This window comes from Lissotriton helveticus, chromosome 3_1 (assembly GCF_964261635.1).
Source record: "Lissotriton helveticus chromosome 3_1, aLisHel1.1, whole genome shotgun sequence".
NCBI lineage: Eukaryota > Metazoa > Chordata > Amphibia > Caudata > Salamandridae > Lissotriton > Lissotriton helveticus.
In genome coordinates, this window is record NC_136061.1 from 1,459,027,154 (window position 1) to 1,459,042,311 (window position 15,158).

Sequence of the window (15,158 nt, forward strand, 5' to 3'; positions counted from 1 at the left end):
CTTTAGGGGCAATCCCCGGTATTCTTCAGGACCAAAAGCAAGGAAGCGGGAGGTGTGTGTCCCCTAAAAGACACACCCTGGCCTAAATCCTTGGTCATCCAGAAGGAAAATATGCTTCTGGGCAGACACACCTAAAATGTCGGGTGCCAATAAAAACCTGGGGAAATAAGAAGAGCAAAGGAAGAAGTTACTATCCTGTAACGTAGTGCAGAATTTAGGTGCAGTATACGTGCAGCTATCCTTTCTTTCCACAGTGGTGAATAAGACTGTGCCTTCATCAATAGAGAGCGTGTCTACCAGTGTTGTGGAAACGTGCTCATAATCGTGGGAGTGAAGCTGGTAGTATGGTATATCTAAGGTCAGATATTGAAGTTGGCATCCTCTGTGTGTGCCTGAAATAGCATGCTTATGCCGTACATTAGAGTGCACTGAACTGGAGTGCTCATTATATTACCGTCGTGGAGCATATTATGCCAACTGGTTGTTTACTATATAATTTATATATAGGCTCGAAAATATCCTGATAAGGATCAGTGATGTACAAACAAAGACAAACTAGACTCATACAGACATAAAACATGGAGCTTGTCACGAGGCGTAACATGACTGGAAAGAAAGGGCTTACTGGAGAAGTACTCTAGTTGAATATCATCAAGCAGGGGGTAGGTGCTTCGCTTGTGCCAACATATTCTAATTGGGAAGGCATATGTTGCAGTAATGAGTAAAAGGAAGTAAACTACATTCCGGTTCATATGCTCAAACCATTAAGGAATCCTGTATGGGGAGGGAAAAATACTTACAGTTGGAAGTCGCGATATAAGGCGGTTCACCTACGTCTACCCGCCGCTGCTCGGATGCAATGAGCGAGCGCGCGCGTTGGGCGTATAAGCGCCAACCTACTTCCGGGGTGAATCACGTGACCGCTACGGCGGCCCGTCAGGGAAGGATGGTTGGTATGGGAACCACTGGATGCTGCGCATGCGTGTTATGACTGCTGCATCGAGATCGCTGTTGAGGGTCCTAGGCCAGCGGCAGTTGGCATGGGGATCAGCCAACGTTGCGCTTGCGCATTAGAAATGGAATGTGGCCGAGGGCGAGATTAGGAGCATTCAGTTATAGGAATGCCCGTAAGTGCGAGGGGAATGGTTATACTGAGTGACATCAGTGAACGGGATAAAAACACCCGCAACATATGAGGAGAGATGTAACTCATGTGTCGGGGAACTGGATGGGAGATACTGGTATTACTTGGGTACAAGGGAATGTACTGATTCAGTGAATGGAAGGAAAATGACAGTTACAGCTAGCAGAATTAACAAAGGGAGTCCAAATTGAGAGGGGTGCATTCAAAATTAAATGCATTCCTGTGTCATGGGACTATTTTAATACAGAGTTCCACGGAATATTGTCGTTAAGACCTTGTGTATGAGTGGAAAGTCTGTATACCCATCTCTGTTCTTTTTCAAAAAGGCGAGCCTGGATGTTAGGGCCCGCTTGCAACTGTTCAATAACTGTCCACCTCATATCGTTGGTGGTGTGATGGGCAGTCAGGAAGTGGTCCGTGAGTTTTGTCATGTTCTTCTTGCATCTTATCGTGCTTCTGTGTTCGCAAATACGTTGTTTTATTTTGCGTGTCGTCATACCCACGTAGGGTTTTCCACAGGTGCAGGTGATTAGGTAAATGACATTATTGCTGTTACAATTAGTATGGGACCTCTGCTCCCATGTTTTCCCAGGTTCCAAGGTAATTGTCTTGGTATTCTCTGTCAGGTGACAGACACTGCAGTCCCCGCACCGAGAATGTCCAGTAACTGGTGGGAGACCCCATATCTGTGTCAATGTTGGGTCACTGGTGGTAGTGTTCTTTTTTGGTCTGGTGTTGACCAAGGTGTTTTTAAAGCTGCTTGCTTTCTTATATGAGAAGAGAGGTTTCTCCCAGTTGAGTGATCCAGAGTTTATTATTGACCAGTGCTTTCTTATACTTTTACTCACTTCATTGGAAATCCCATTGTATGTGGTCACACAGGTCAGGGGTATATTGTCACTGTTTCTTGTGGTTTCCTCCAAGAGTGCTTGGCGTGGTTGATTTCTTGCTCGTCGTTGGCAGTTCTTAGTGATTTTTGTTGGGTACCCACGTTGTGAAAGTTTTTCTGTGAGGTCTTTAGCCTGTTCCTTGTAGTCCATAAGGTTACTACAATTCCTACGTAGTCTTAAATATTGACCATATGGAAGGTTCTCCCTCAATGGTCGGGGATGAAAGCTGTCGAACCTTAAGAGGTTGTTTTTTGCCGTAGGCTTAAAATGTGTTTTGGTGGTCAAGGCTTCTTGCTCTTTTCGAATCTCAATGTCTAGGAAGACCATTTTATCCTTATCCATGTTGTGGGTAAAGTGAAGGTGTTGATCACAGGTGTTAATCCAAGTGATGAAAGTTGTAAGGGTTTCTTGAGGGCCTTTCCAAATCGCTAGCACGTCATCAATGTATCTGCGCCAGAATACAATGTTCTTCAAATATGGGTTGGTGGGTGAGAGGATGTGTTTTTTCTCGAAATCAAAGACATAGAGTCCTGCTATGCTGGGCGCAAAAACACTGCCCATGGATGTACCCCCTATTTGTAAATACATGGATCCCTCAAACTCAAAGAAATTCCTTTTGAGGGCCAAGGTTGCACATTCAATGATGAATTCCTTTGGTGTTCTGTATTCCCATGCGGTTTGCTCCAAGGTTTCTATTAGGACATTAATGGTGGCATCCTGGGGGATGTTGGTATAAAGGCTTTCTATGTCGAAGCTAACCAAGATCATGTCATCATCCATTTTGATGGTTTCCAGGAGCGTTAGAAGGCTTTTAGTATCTTTCAGGTAGGTGGTAGTTCCTTGAACAATTGGTTTTAAGAAGTAGTCACAGAATCTGGACAGTGGTTCAAGGAGTGAGCCTATCCCGGATACTATCGGTCTACCTGGTGGCGGTGTTCTGTTCTTGTGCATCTTTGGGACCACGTAGAAATATGGTATTTTTGCCTCTGTTTTTGTTAAGTAATCTGCTTCCTGTTTGGAAATTTCACCTTTGTGTTCCGCTTCTTCGACCAGGTTCACAATTTCTCTTTTGAGATCGTCTGTAGGGTCATTGGTGAGGGGCAGATAATTTTTTCGATCATCTAGTAATCGTCTGCATTCCTGTTGGTAGTCAGTGCGGTTCATGATTACTAGGCCTCCGCCCTTGTCAGCCGGTTTGATGATGATTGTATCATCTCCTTTGAGATCTGATAGGGCTTTCCTCTCAACTCTACTGATGTTTTGATATCGTGTGGGGGTTCTGGTGGATTCAATATCATTGAATACCGCCTGTTCAAATGTATTTATTTCCACTGGGATGGTATGTGGTGGGGGAACAAAGGTAGATTTTGTTCTGAGTCCTGTTTCGTTAGGTACTTCCTCGACGCTTTCTTTGTTTGTCTTCTCAAAAAACGCTTTCAGTTTCAGTTTTCTGAAAAAAGCTGCTAGTTCGCAGTGTAGTTTGAACTTGTCTACGTTAGCTGTAGGGACAAATCCCAATCCTTTATTGAGGACCTTCTTCTCAGTGTCTGTAAGGGTGTGTGACGATAGGTTGGTAACTAGGTCCTCATGTTGCTGGGGCCTGCTCTGTTGGATGCGGTTTTGTTCCTGGTGTTGCTGCTCACCATCTCGTCCTCTTCCCAATGGACGGTGTTTCCCCGTTTGTTGCGGCCTCTCCCGTGCCTGCCTCTGTTCTGAAAAGGAGGGCGAAACTGATTTGGCTGAAAAGGATATTGTTGGAAGGGGGGTTGCCATCCATACATGGGGAATTGTTGTGGTTGTTGGTATGGATTGAAGGTGGGGTGGTTATATTCTGGCCACTGATAGTTTCCTTGGTATCCACCTCTCTTCCTTTGTCGTGGTGTGCTAGTGTTGGAGCCTCCACTGTTGTTGGAACTATGGGAAGTATTACTTGATGCATCAGAGTCCTGTTCCTGTGTGGTGGTCGCTTTGTAGTCCCGGTCCGAGTATGGATATGCTTTGACAAAAGAAAACTTTTTAAGATCCTTTTGAAACTTGGAGACTTTTTGTTGTGTGAGGTTTTCTCTGTATTCATTGATCTATTTGTTTATTTCGTCCAATTTCTTTTTGTATCCTGTAATCGTGGTCTTTATTTGGCCCTCTGTGGTTTGGATTTCAATCTGGATTTTTTCTGAAAGTCTTATTGCTGTTTTCAGGATAAGCATGATCCAATCGTGCGTGCAGTGCCATGCTATTTGTGCCCAGTCTCTTCTGAATTCCTCATCCTCTAGGAAGATTCTGGGGGCATTGGTTACTAGTAATCCTTTAGGGGCCATGTTGTTTGTAACATACTCTTTGAGAATTGTGCCATGTAGTATTGTTCTAATGCGGTTGCGTTTAAGTTCTGAGAGTTTTTCCCATTCCGATGTCTGTGAGATGGTGTTGCTAATGCTGGGATCAGCAAAGGCGTTGAGGTCACTCATGATAGAGTCTATTTCTTCAGTAGAAAAGGATAAGCCCTGGTTTTCTGCCATGTTCGTGTCGTGATCGGTCTCCCGTATATATGCTGAGAGAGAAGAAGTGTCTAGTACTCTCGCAGCTGTGCGCTGCCTTAATCTTAAGAACACAAAGAGAGTAACGAGTTGCGTCCGTGGTTGCTGGACGGGGAGTACTCCTGATTCCCTGGTCAAGGTTTTGAAAAGAACAATTGAAGGAGTATTACCCAATGAAGGGGATGAAGGCTTTATCTAGATGAGGAAGCACTGTTCCTTTGTTAGTAAACCCCTCACTCACCACCTGGTGGTGACTTGCTTCATCATCGGGGCCCACCCAAGTGGCCTAGCGTCACTTGGGTGTGCTACAACACCTGAGTTGCAGTGGAGCAGGTAGTGAAGTGTGGGTTGTAAACACAAAAAGTGTGTGAGTGTTAAAAATGTCCTGGTTAATGCTTTTGTATATATTTTAATAAAAAAGTAACTGGACAAAATTAAAAAGATTGGTGAGATAGTAGTAGGGGAGCTACGGTCTACATATCTCAGCTATGTGTTGGTCAACATGTTTCTACCTTTAGGGGCAATCCCCGGTATTCTTCAGGACCAAAAGCAAGGAAGCGGGAGGTGTGTGTCCCCTAAAAGACACACCCTGGCCTAAATCCTTGGTCATCCAGAAGGAAAATATGCTTCTGGGCAGACACACCTAAAATGTCGGGTGCCAATAAAAACCTGGGGAAATAAGAAGAGCAAAGGAAGAAGTTACTATCCTGTAACGTAGTGCAGAATTTAGGTGCAGTATACGTGCAGCTATCCTTTCTTTCCACAGTGGTGAATAAGACTGTGCCTTCATCAATAGAGAGCGTGTCTACCAGTGTTGTGGAAACGTGCTCATAATCGTGGGAGTGAAGCTGGTAGTATGGTATATCTAAGGTCAGATATTGAAGTTGGCATCCTCTGTGTGTGCCTGAAATAGCATGCTTATGCCGTACATTAGAGTGCACTGAACTGGAGTGCTCATTATATTACCGTCGTGGAGCATATTATGCCAACTGGTTGTTTACTATATAATTTATATATAGGCTCGAAAATATCCTGATAAGGATCAGTGATGTACAAACAAAGACAAACTAGACTCATACAGACATAAAACATGGAGCTTGTCACGAGGCGTAACATGACTGGAAAGAAAGGGCTTACTGGAGAAGTACTCTAGTTGAATATCATCAAGCAGGGGGTAGGTGCTTCGCTTGTGCCAACATATTCTAATTGGGAAGGCATATGTTGCAGTAATGAGTAAAAGGAAGTAAACTACATTCCGGTTCATATGCTCAAACCATTAAGGAATCCTGTATGGGGAGGGAAAAATACTTACAGTTGGAAGTCGCGATATAAGGCGGTTCACCTACGTCTACCCGCCGCTGCTCGGATGCAATGAGCGAGCGCGCGCGTTGGGCGTATAAGCGCCAACCTACTTCCGGGGTGAATCACGTGACCGCTACGGCGGCCCGTCAGGGAAGGATGGTTGGTATGGGAACCACTGGATGCTGCGCATGCGTGTTATGACTGCTGCATCGAGATCGCTGTTGAGGGTCCTAGGCCAGCGGCAGTTGGCATGGGGATCAGCCAACGTTGCGCTTGCGCATTAGAAATGGAATGTGGCCGAGGGCGAGATTAGGAGCATTCAGTTATAGGAATGCCCGTAAGTGCGAGGGGAATGGTTATACTGAGTGACATCAGTGAACGGGATAAAAACACCCGCAACATATGAGGAGAGATGTAACTCATGTGTCGGGGAACTGGATGGGAGATACTGGTATTACTTGGGTACAAGGGAATGTACTGATTCAGTGAATGGAAGGAAAATGACAGTTACAGCTAGCAGAATTAACAAAGGGAGTCCAAATTGAGAGGGGTGCATTCAAAATTAAATGCATTCCTGTGTCATGGGACTATTTTAATACAGAGTTCCACGGAATATTGTCGTTAAGACCTTGTGTATGAGTGGAAAGTCTGTATACCCATCTCTGTTCTTTTTCAAAAAGGCGAGCCTGGATGTTAGGGCCCGCTTGCAACTGTTCAATAACTGTCCACCTCATATCGTTGGTGGTGTGATGGGCAGTCAGGAAGTGGTCCGTGAGTTTTGTCATGTTCTTCTTGCATCTTATCGTGCTTCTGTGTTCGCAAATACGTTGTTTTATTTTGCGTGTCGTCATACCCACGTAGGGTTTTCCACAGGTGCAGGTGATTAGGTAAATGACATTATTGCTGTTACAATTAGTATGGGACCTCTGCTCCCATGTTTTCCCAGGTTCCAAGGTAATTGTCTTGGTATTCTCTGTCAGGTGACAGACACTGCAGTCCCCGCACCGAGAATGTCCAGTAACTGGTGGGAGACCCCATATCTGTGTCAATGTTGGGTCACTGGTGGTAGTGTTCTTTTTTGGTCTGGTGTTGACCAAGGTGTTTTTAAAGCTGCTTGCTTTCTTATATGAGAAGAGAGGTTTTTCCCAGTTGAGTGATCCAGAGTTTATTATTGACCAGTGCTTTCTTATACTTTTACTCACTTCATTGGAAATCCCATTGTATGTGGTCACACAGGTCAGGGGTATATTGTCACTGTTTCTTGTGGTTTCCTCCAAGAGTGCTTGGCGTGGTTGATTTCTTGCTCGTCGTTGGCAGTTCTTAATGATTTTTGTTGGGTACCCACGTTGTGAAAGTTTTTCTGTGAGGTCTTTAGCCTGTTCCTTGTAGTCCATAAGGTTACTACAATTCCTTGCTAGCTGTAACTGTCATTTTCCTTCCATTCACTGAATCAGTACATTCCCTTGTACCCAAGTAATACCAGTATCTCCCATCCAGTTCCCCGACACATGAGTTACATCTCTCCTCATATGTTGCGGGTGTTTTTATCCCGTTCACTGATGTCACTCAGTATAACCATTCCCCTCGCACTTACGGGCATTCCTATAACTGAATGCTCCTAATCTCGCCCTCGGCCACATTCCATTTCTAATGCGCAAGCGCAACGTTGGCTGATCCCCATGCCAACTGCCGCTGGCCTAGGACCCTCAACAGCGATCTCGATGCAGCAGTCATAACACGCATGCGCAGCATCCAGTGGTTCCCATACCAACCATCCTTCCCTGACGGGCCGCCGTAGCGGTCACGTGATTCACCCCGGAAGTAGGTTGGCGCTTATACGCCCAACGCGCGCGCTCGCTCATTGCATCCGAGCAGCGGCGGGTAGACGTAGGTGAACCGCCTTATATCGCGACTTCCAACTGTAAGTATTTTTCCCTCCCCATACAGGATTCCTTAATGGTTTGAGCATATGAACCGGAATGTAGTTTACTTCCTTTTACTCATTACTGCAACATATGCCTTCCCAATTAGAATATGTTGGCACAAGCGAAGCACCTACCCCCTGCTTGATGATATTCAACTAGAGTACTTCTCCAGTAAGCCCTTTCTTTCCAGTCATGTTACGCCTCGTGACAAGCTCCATGTTTTATGTCTGTATGAGTCTAGTTTGTCTTTGTTTGTACATCACTGATCCTTATCAGGATATTTTCGAGCCTATATATAAATTATATAGTAAACAACCAGTTGGCATAATATGCTCCACGACGGTAATATAATGAGCACTCCAGTTCAGTGCACTCTAATGTACGGCATAAGCATGCTATTTCAGGCACACACAGAGGATGCCAACTTCAATATCTGACCTTAGATATACCATACTACCAGCTTCACTCCCACGATTATGAGCACGTTTCCACAACACTGGTAGACACGCTCTCTATTGATGAAGGCACAGTCTTATTCACCACTGTGGAAAGAAAGGATAGCTGCACGTATACTGCACCTAAATTCTGCACTACGTTACAGGATAGTAACTTCTTCCTTTGCTCTTCTTATTTCCCCAGGTTTTTATTGGCACCCGACATTTTAGGTGTGTCTGCCCAGAAGCATATTTTCCTTCTGGATGACCAAGGATTTAGGCCAGGGTGTGTCTTTTAGGGGACACACACCTCCCGCTTCCTTGCTTTTGGTCCTGAAGAATACCGGGGATTGCCCCTAAAGGTAGAAACATGTTGACCAACACATAGCTGAGATATGTAGACCGTAGCTCCCCTACTACTATCTCACCAATCTTTTTAATTTTGTCCAGTTACTTTTTTATTAAAATATATACAAAAGCATTAACCAGGACATTTTTAACACTCACACCCTTTTTGTGTTTACAACCCACACTTCACTACCTGCTCCACTGCAACTCAGGTGTTGTAGCACACCCAAGTGACGCTAGGCCACTTGGGTGGGCCCCGATGATGAAGCAAGTCACCACCAGGTGGTGAGTGAGGGGTTTACTAACAAAGGAACAGTGCTTCCTCATCTAGATAAAGCCTTCATCCCCTTCATTGGGTAATACTCCTTCAATTGTTCTTTTCAAAACCTTGACCAGGGAATCAGGAGTACTCCCCGTCCAGCAACCACGGACGCAACTCCTTACTCTCTTTGTGTTCTTAAGATGTAGAGAAACCCGCCTGGTGCTCAGGCAACAATATCGCCACATCTCGTCGTCTATCGTTATTTGCAGGTCTCTCTGCCATGCAAGCCCTGTGGCTGTGTAATGATTCTCCCTATGGGACATTGCTATCCTAACCAGATTTGTCACCATCATTCGGGGGGAGTCAGCCTTGGTCACGTAAGTGAGTTAAGGGACCTCGGGTGGCTCGGCCAGGTCGTCCCCTAGATGTTCTAGCAGGGCCCTATGCACTCTGTGATATTGGAAGCGCTGTATCAATGAGTCTTACCCCTCAACCATCCTAGCTTGTTCCCAGGTTTTTGCCTTCTCGTCAAGGAATAGATCGCCTGCAACCAGAATGTTCATTTTGTGTAGCGCACTTATCACACCCTTATCTCTGCAGGGGGCCAAGCACTGAACCCAATCCACCGGCATTATTGGCGAATACAGCAATACCCCCCCTGATGCTGCAGGAGACAATGTCATGCATGGTTGGGGGCAGTTATTGAATCTATAATTCCAGTTCTGCGATCTACTGGTTTGAAGATTGTTGCTGGCAAGAGGGTCGGATCTGCAAAAGTTTTTCCATGCGCACATGTGGGATATGTGATTCCCCGTGTATCCAGGTGTGCACGTGTGCACCTTGTGCAACCCTATAATAAAGTTCAAAGTCTGGGGCGCCCAGACCCCCCATACTATATGGCAAAGTCAGGACCTGCTATCGCATCCGTGCCTGCTTCCCTGCCCACGCTAATTTATTCATGATGTGGTTCAACCTTTGGAAAACGACTCTAGGAAGGACCAACGGGAGATTTACGATTAGGAACAACAGTCTAGGTAGCACCACCATCTTCATGATAGCGATACGTCCCAGAAGAGAAAGCGGGAGCATAAACCAGACCTCCACATTATCCTCTAATTTACTAATGGCCACGCCATAGTTCTTTCTGAAGACAAGCTTGGAGTCTGTATGCAGTCGAATACCCAAATATCTGACCGATTCAGTAGTCCTTTGGAGCGGGAACTCCATGTCAAATGCATGCATAGACGGGGTAAGAGGAAACACCACAGAATTAGCCCAATTCACTCTCAGGCCTGAAAGTGCACCGAAGTGCACCACTTCTAGAAGTATCACAGATAAGTTATGTTCGGGATTTCGGACGTACAACAAAGTATCATCCGCATACATAGAGACCGCTATTTTGTAGGTAGGGAAGCCAATGCCTTCATGTCCGTGATACTCGCGCAACGCACATGCCAACGGTTCCGCCACCAGGGCATACAACAAAGGGGACAACGGACAGCCCTGCCGATTCCTCTGGATATTGGGATGGCTTCTGTGACCAAGTCGCCTAGGCGAATCTGCGCCGTGGGTCTGTTGTACAGGTTGCCGATCATTTGCAAAAACGCCGACCCCAGCCCCATCCTTGTTAATACTTGCCACAAGAGGGCCATTCCACAGAATCAAATGCCTTCTCCATGTCAAGGAATACCGCAATTGCTTTAGAATCCTGCTTCACGTGTTGCATCGTTCCGAGTACAGTACGGATGTTGTATGTGAGGTTCCTACTCGGGATAAATCCTGCTTGCTCCGGTGCCACCAAACTCGGGGCTAGGAGCGCCATGCAGTTAGCTAGGACTTTCGCATATATCTTTGCATCCACATTTATTAGGGAGAGAGGCCTGTATGAACTACATTCATCCATTGGCTTTCCCGGCTTGGGGATAGCTACCAAACAGGGCCTCCCTCATCGACTGCGGCATACAGCCTACCTCGCAAAGATCATCAAACAGCGCTGCCAATTGTGGGAGCAATAGATATAAAAACGCCTTGTAAAAACCCACCGTGAGCCCATCAGCCCCCGCGGCACTCCCCGACTTCTTGCTCGCCAGAGCTTCCACTATTTTGTCCCTCTCTATAGGAAGCATTAAAAATTCTCTGTGCACGTTCGTGAGAGTGGGGAGCTCAATATGTTCCAGGTATTCTAAAATCTCAACATCTAAGTCCACCCTTTTGGACTTATTATATAGGTCGGCGGCCGAATTTAAATTTATGTACAACTTGAGGATGCACTGAAGTACTTAGCGACCTGTAAATATTGTTTCAAATTTAAGACTAATGATGATTTAATCGTCGATTTTTTATCCATTGCATGATGAATTTTAGCTCGTATCTAATAAGTATTTAATATGTGTTTATAATGTGATGAGCATAGGCAACTGGAAAAAGGTTATGTGTTAAACTTTAATGGCCCTTGGCCGAAATCAAGTATTCAAAGACCATGTCAGCGTCAATCAAGATTAGTATCCTCGCATTAATACTACTACTGTAGTGCCCACATTTCCAGAAAGCAGTCCGTTGTTAACATGGGCATAATATATTTCAGCAAATCCTACTTGTTCATAGTGTATAAGGCTTTTTATTACTCCCACAGCACTTTTGCCCAACACATGTTTACATTTTTCACATCCACATTTAGCGAAGAGATTGGTCTATAATTCACGTAAATCATAGGTTAATTACTTGCTTATGTTATACGTAAATAAGAGCATTTTGTAGTCTTTTTCTAAGTCATCCTATGTTATGTTCTAACACTTTGAAAGCACTTAAATAAGGAACAGTTTGCGAAATCCATTTGAAAAGCTGTTTGGGCCAGATGATTATCACATTTTTAGTCAACTGGGCCTGCTCTGTTTATTTGACGCATTGGCCTGATAAGTGCTCCCTATTACCGCAAATGCACGTGCAGCTGAAAAAAAGTCGCACCTGCACTTGGAGACTAACTGGCTCTTTGAAGTTCCCGGTTCTCCTTTCACTCTTCAGGTGGCCACTGCCTGCTTTTAAAAAGGAGAGAGACACCCCCCCTGCAGGCTGGTTCAGTGAGTGACAGCACCTGACAGATGTAGAATGTCTTGGGGAGGTCTATCCCCTTTTCCACTCTTTAAAGAAGTGCTCTCAGGGGGTACACTGATCAGGTGCCAGTTCATATGTAGCGTACAATCAGTACACCATCTGACAGTTTCAAGGCCTTCACACTCTTGTCTATAAACTGGCACGATTGCAGAAGCAAATCTTTACCTCATTTGCATTGGACTACACCCCCATGCACAACTAAGAATTCACACTGGAGTTCGCGCTGGTGCTACATGTGTGCCCATGTGCTCCAGTGGTGTAACAAAACGTGAGCCCCCCCCCCTGCAATATATGATGAAGGACCCCTCACAATCACATCAGTAGTAGCTGAGGAGTTCCTCAGGTATGGATAAGCTTCTACCTCCACCGCAAACCGAGGGGGCTGCGCAAGCCTTTGTTATGCCCCTGGTGTGATCTATATAAAATAGGGGCTGAACAAGTATGTTCTGTCACTTTTGCCAATACCATAGTGCCCACACCATCAGTGCTTGCTTCGCCCATGCGCTCATTCCACTTACATACCAAGGAAACTCATGAGACATATTTGTGGGAAACCAGTGGTGCAGGTTTATTTGCGTACAACACAGGTACTGATAGGTGGGTCATCTTACAGGCGATCCAATGCAGCAGCCTCTCGCTGACCCGCATGCCCAAGGAGCCATCTTGCACGGCGAGGCGATGCTCTGACGGTGCAGTACATTATCACTTATTTCGTTAGACTCCCGCCCCCCCTGTCAGGGCGGGAGATGAGGCACACCCCCGGTTGGTTCAGGCCCCCCGACCGCCCGAAGGACTAACGGGGCGCCGATGCTGTTTCCTGGAACCCCCTCGGCTCCAGGTTCCTGGCTCGGGCACCCTACTGTGCCAGGCAGAGGTATTTAGACTGTATCCTTCTGCCGCAGAGGTATCCCTACTGTCCATCTGCTTCCAGATCGCCCTGTGACTCCGCCTGCAACATAAAACAAGATCATTAAGGTATTCAAAAACTGTGCCCGCCGCTCTGCAGCTGGGTCAGGGTTCAGGGTGGGTTCAGCGCAGAGCAGCCTCGGACTAGGCGCGGGAACTAAAGGCCGAGCCTAGATGCTGGCCCGGTCATATACCCTTGGACACGCCTCCCCCGTCCCCAGGTGAGCCCTCCCCATTGGCTGCTGGCCGGGGGGGCGTCTCAGGGGGGCGCGCTGCAGGCTACGCTCGCCCGACGTGTGGGACTAGGGCGCTGTCCCCCCATACTCCCCTTCGTGTCGTGGTGCCAAAGGCATAGTGCCCACACCATCAGTGCTTGCTTCGCCCATGCGCTCATTACACTTACATACCAAGGAAACTCATGAGACATATTTGTGGGAAACCAGTGGTGCAGGTTTATTTGCGTACAACACAGGTACTGATAGGTGGGTCATCTTACAGGCGATCCAATGCAGCAGCCTCTCGCTGACCCGCATGCCCAAGGAGCCATCTTGCACGGCGAGGCGATGCTCTGACGGTGCAGTACATTATCACTTATTTCGTTAGACTCCCACCCCCCCTGTCAGGGCGGGAGATGAGGCACACCCCCAGTCGGTTCAGGCCCCCCGACCGCCCGAAGGACTAACGGGGCGCCGACGCTGTTTCCTGGAACCCCCTCGGCTCCAGGTTCCTGGCTCGGGCACCCTACTGTGCCAGGCAGAGGTATTTAGACTGCATCCTTCTGCCGCAGAGGTACCCCTACTGTCCATCTGCTTCCAGATCGCCCTGTACTCCGCCACAGCTCTGGAGGAGGCCTCCGTCGATGACAGAGCCCCCCACCCACCTATCTACTTTCTGCCACTGTTTCGTGCACCTCTATCATCTTCCCCTTTTGTTTCATGCACCTCTATCATAGTCCCCTTTGCCACACCACTATGGTGTGGACACGCCCTTAGTTCCTTAGCCGCACCTCTACTGAGGATTGCGTAGACACGCCCTTAGTTACAGAAGCCGCACCTCATATGGGGATGCGTAGGTACAGGTACAACAGTCACCTTTGTACACAGGGTGCTGTACTTGTTTGAGCCTCAAGTGCTTTATAACATACTGGATACCCAGTTGTCGCATGGTAACACCCCATCTGAACCTGCGCGCACTGGATTATGCTACAAGGGTAGGTCCCACTCACACAGGACTGGATACCACAACATTGCTCTCGCCACCTTGGGACCTGCATAACCCATAATTCACTGACTCAGGGGGCCCGCTTAATATGTACCTGGCCCAGGGCCCTCCACCTCTTGTGAGTCCCGCAGTTTGAATTAAGCTGTTTGGCATTAGCTGTCAATCTCTACAAGAGGGGCCGCATGTCCTCGCTTGGTCCCTGCTTCTCTGTTGCATTCTGCATGTTATTTGCAAGATTTTGTCGGATGCTAATGGAAGACCTGAATTGAGCTTCTCTGTTGCATTCTGCATGTTATTTGCAAGATTTTATCGGATGCTAATGAAGACCGGTATTGATCTCAGGACCAAAAGGGAGGGGTATGGCAGGCATAACGTTAATGCCTGCAGTGAAAAGCCATCATGTATCAACAGATGACTGCTTAAATTCGTATTTGTTATAGCTTTACTTGCAGCTCATCACTAGAATCCTTCTAACGTACCACCGTGGACTGTGAAGTATATGGGACTCCTGTACCTTGTGACCCTCGCCGTCACATGAACACTATGTATACTGATGTGATTACCCACTTACGCAATGTATTGTACCTGTATAATGTGCATGTTACTAAAAGCGCTCTACCATCCTAAATGAGAAGAGTAGTGCTGTAAGGAATGAATAGTGCTTCATCAAAAGTATTTGGGTAAGTACAATGACAGAGAAAGACATCTGGCAATCTTACAGTGCCTGTACTTATATGTAGGATGAACAAGTCAAGGCATGACTCTCCTAAGTCACTGCCATTTAGCTGCAGTATTATCCTTGTACTTGTGTTTAGTACTCTTTTGTAACATGTAACCGTAATACGGGCACGGCATAGTAGTCATTATGACCATGGATTTCCAGCAATCCTCCTTCCCGTGTAATGTTGTAACGGTATAGTTGCTAGAGGCCTTCCAAGTGCCATGACCTCGCCTTCATGCTCCATCCTTCCCCTCAGGGAACTTAAGGGTGTTCTTTCAAGATGTCATAGTAGTACACCTTTCGTACTATCTGCTTGATGAACAAGCGTCAGCAGTTTTCGGCCAGTGCCTATTTGCCTTACTG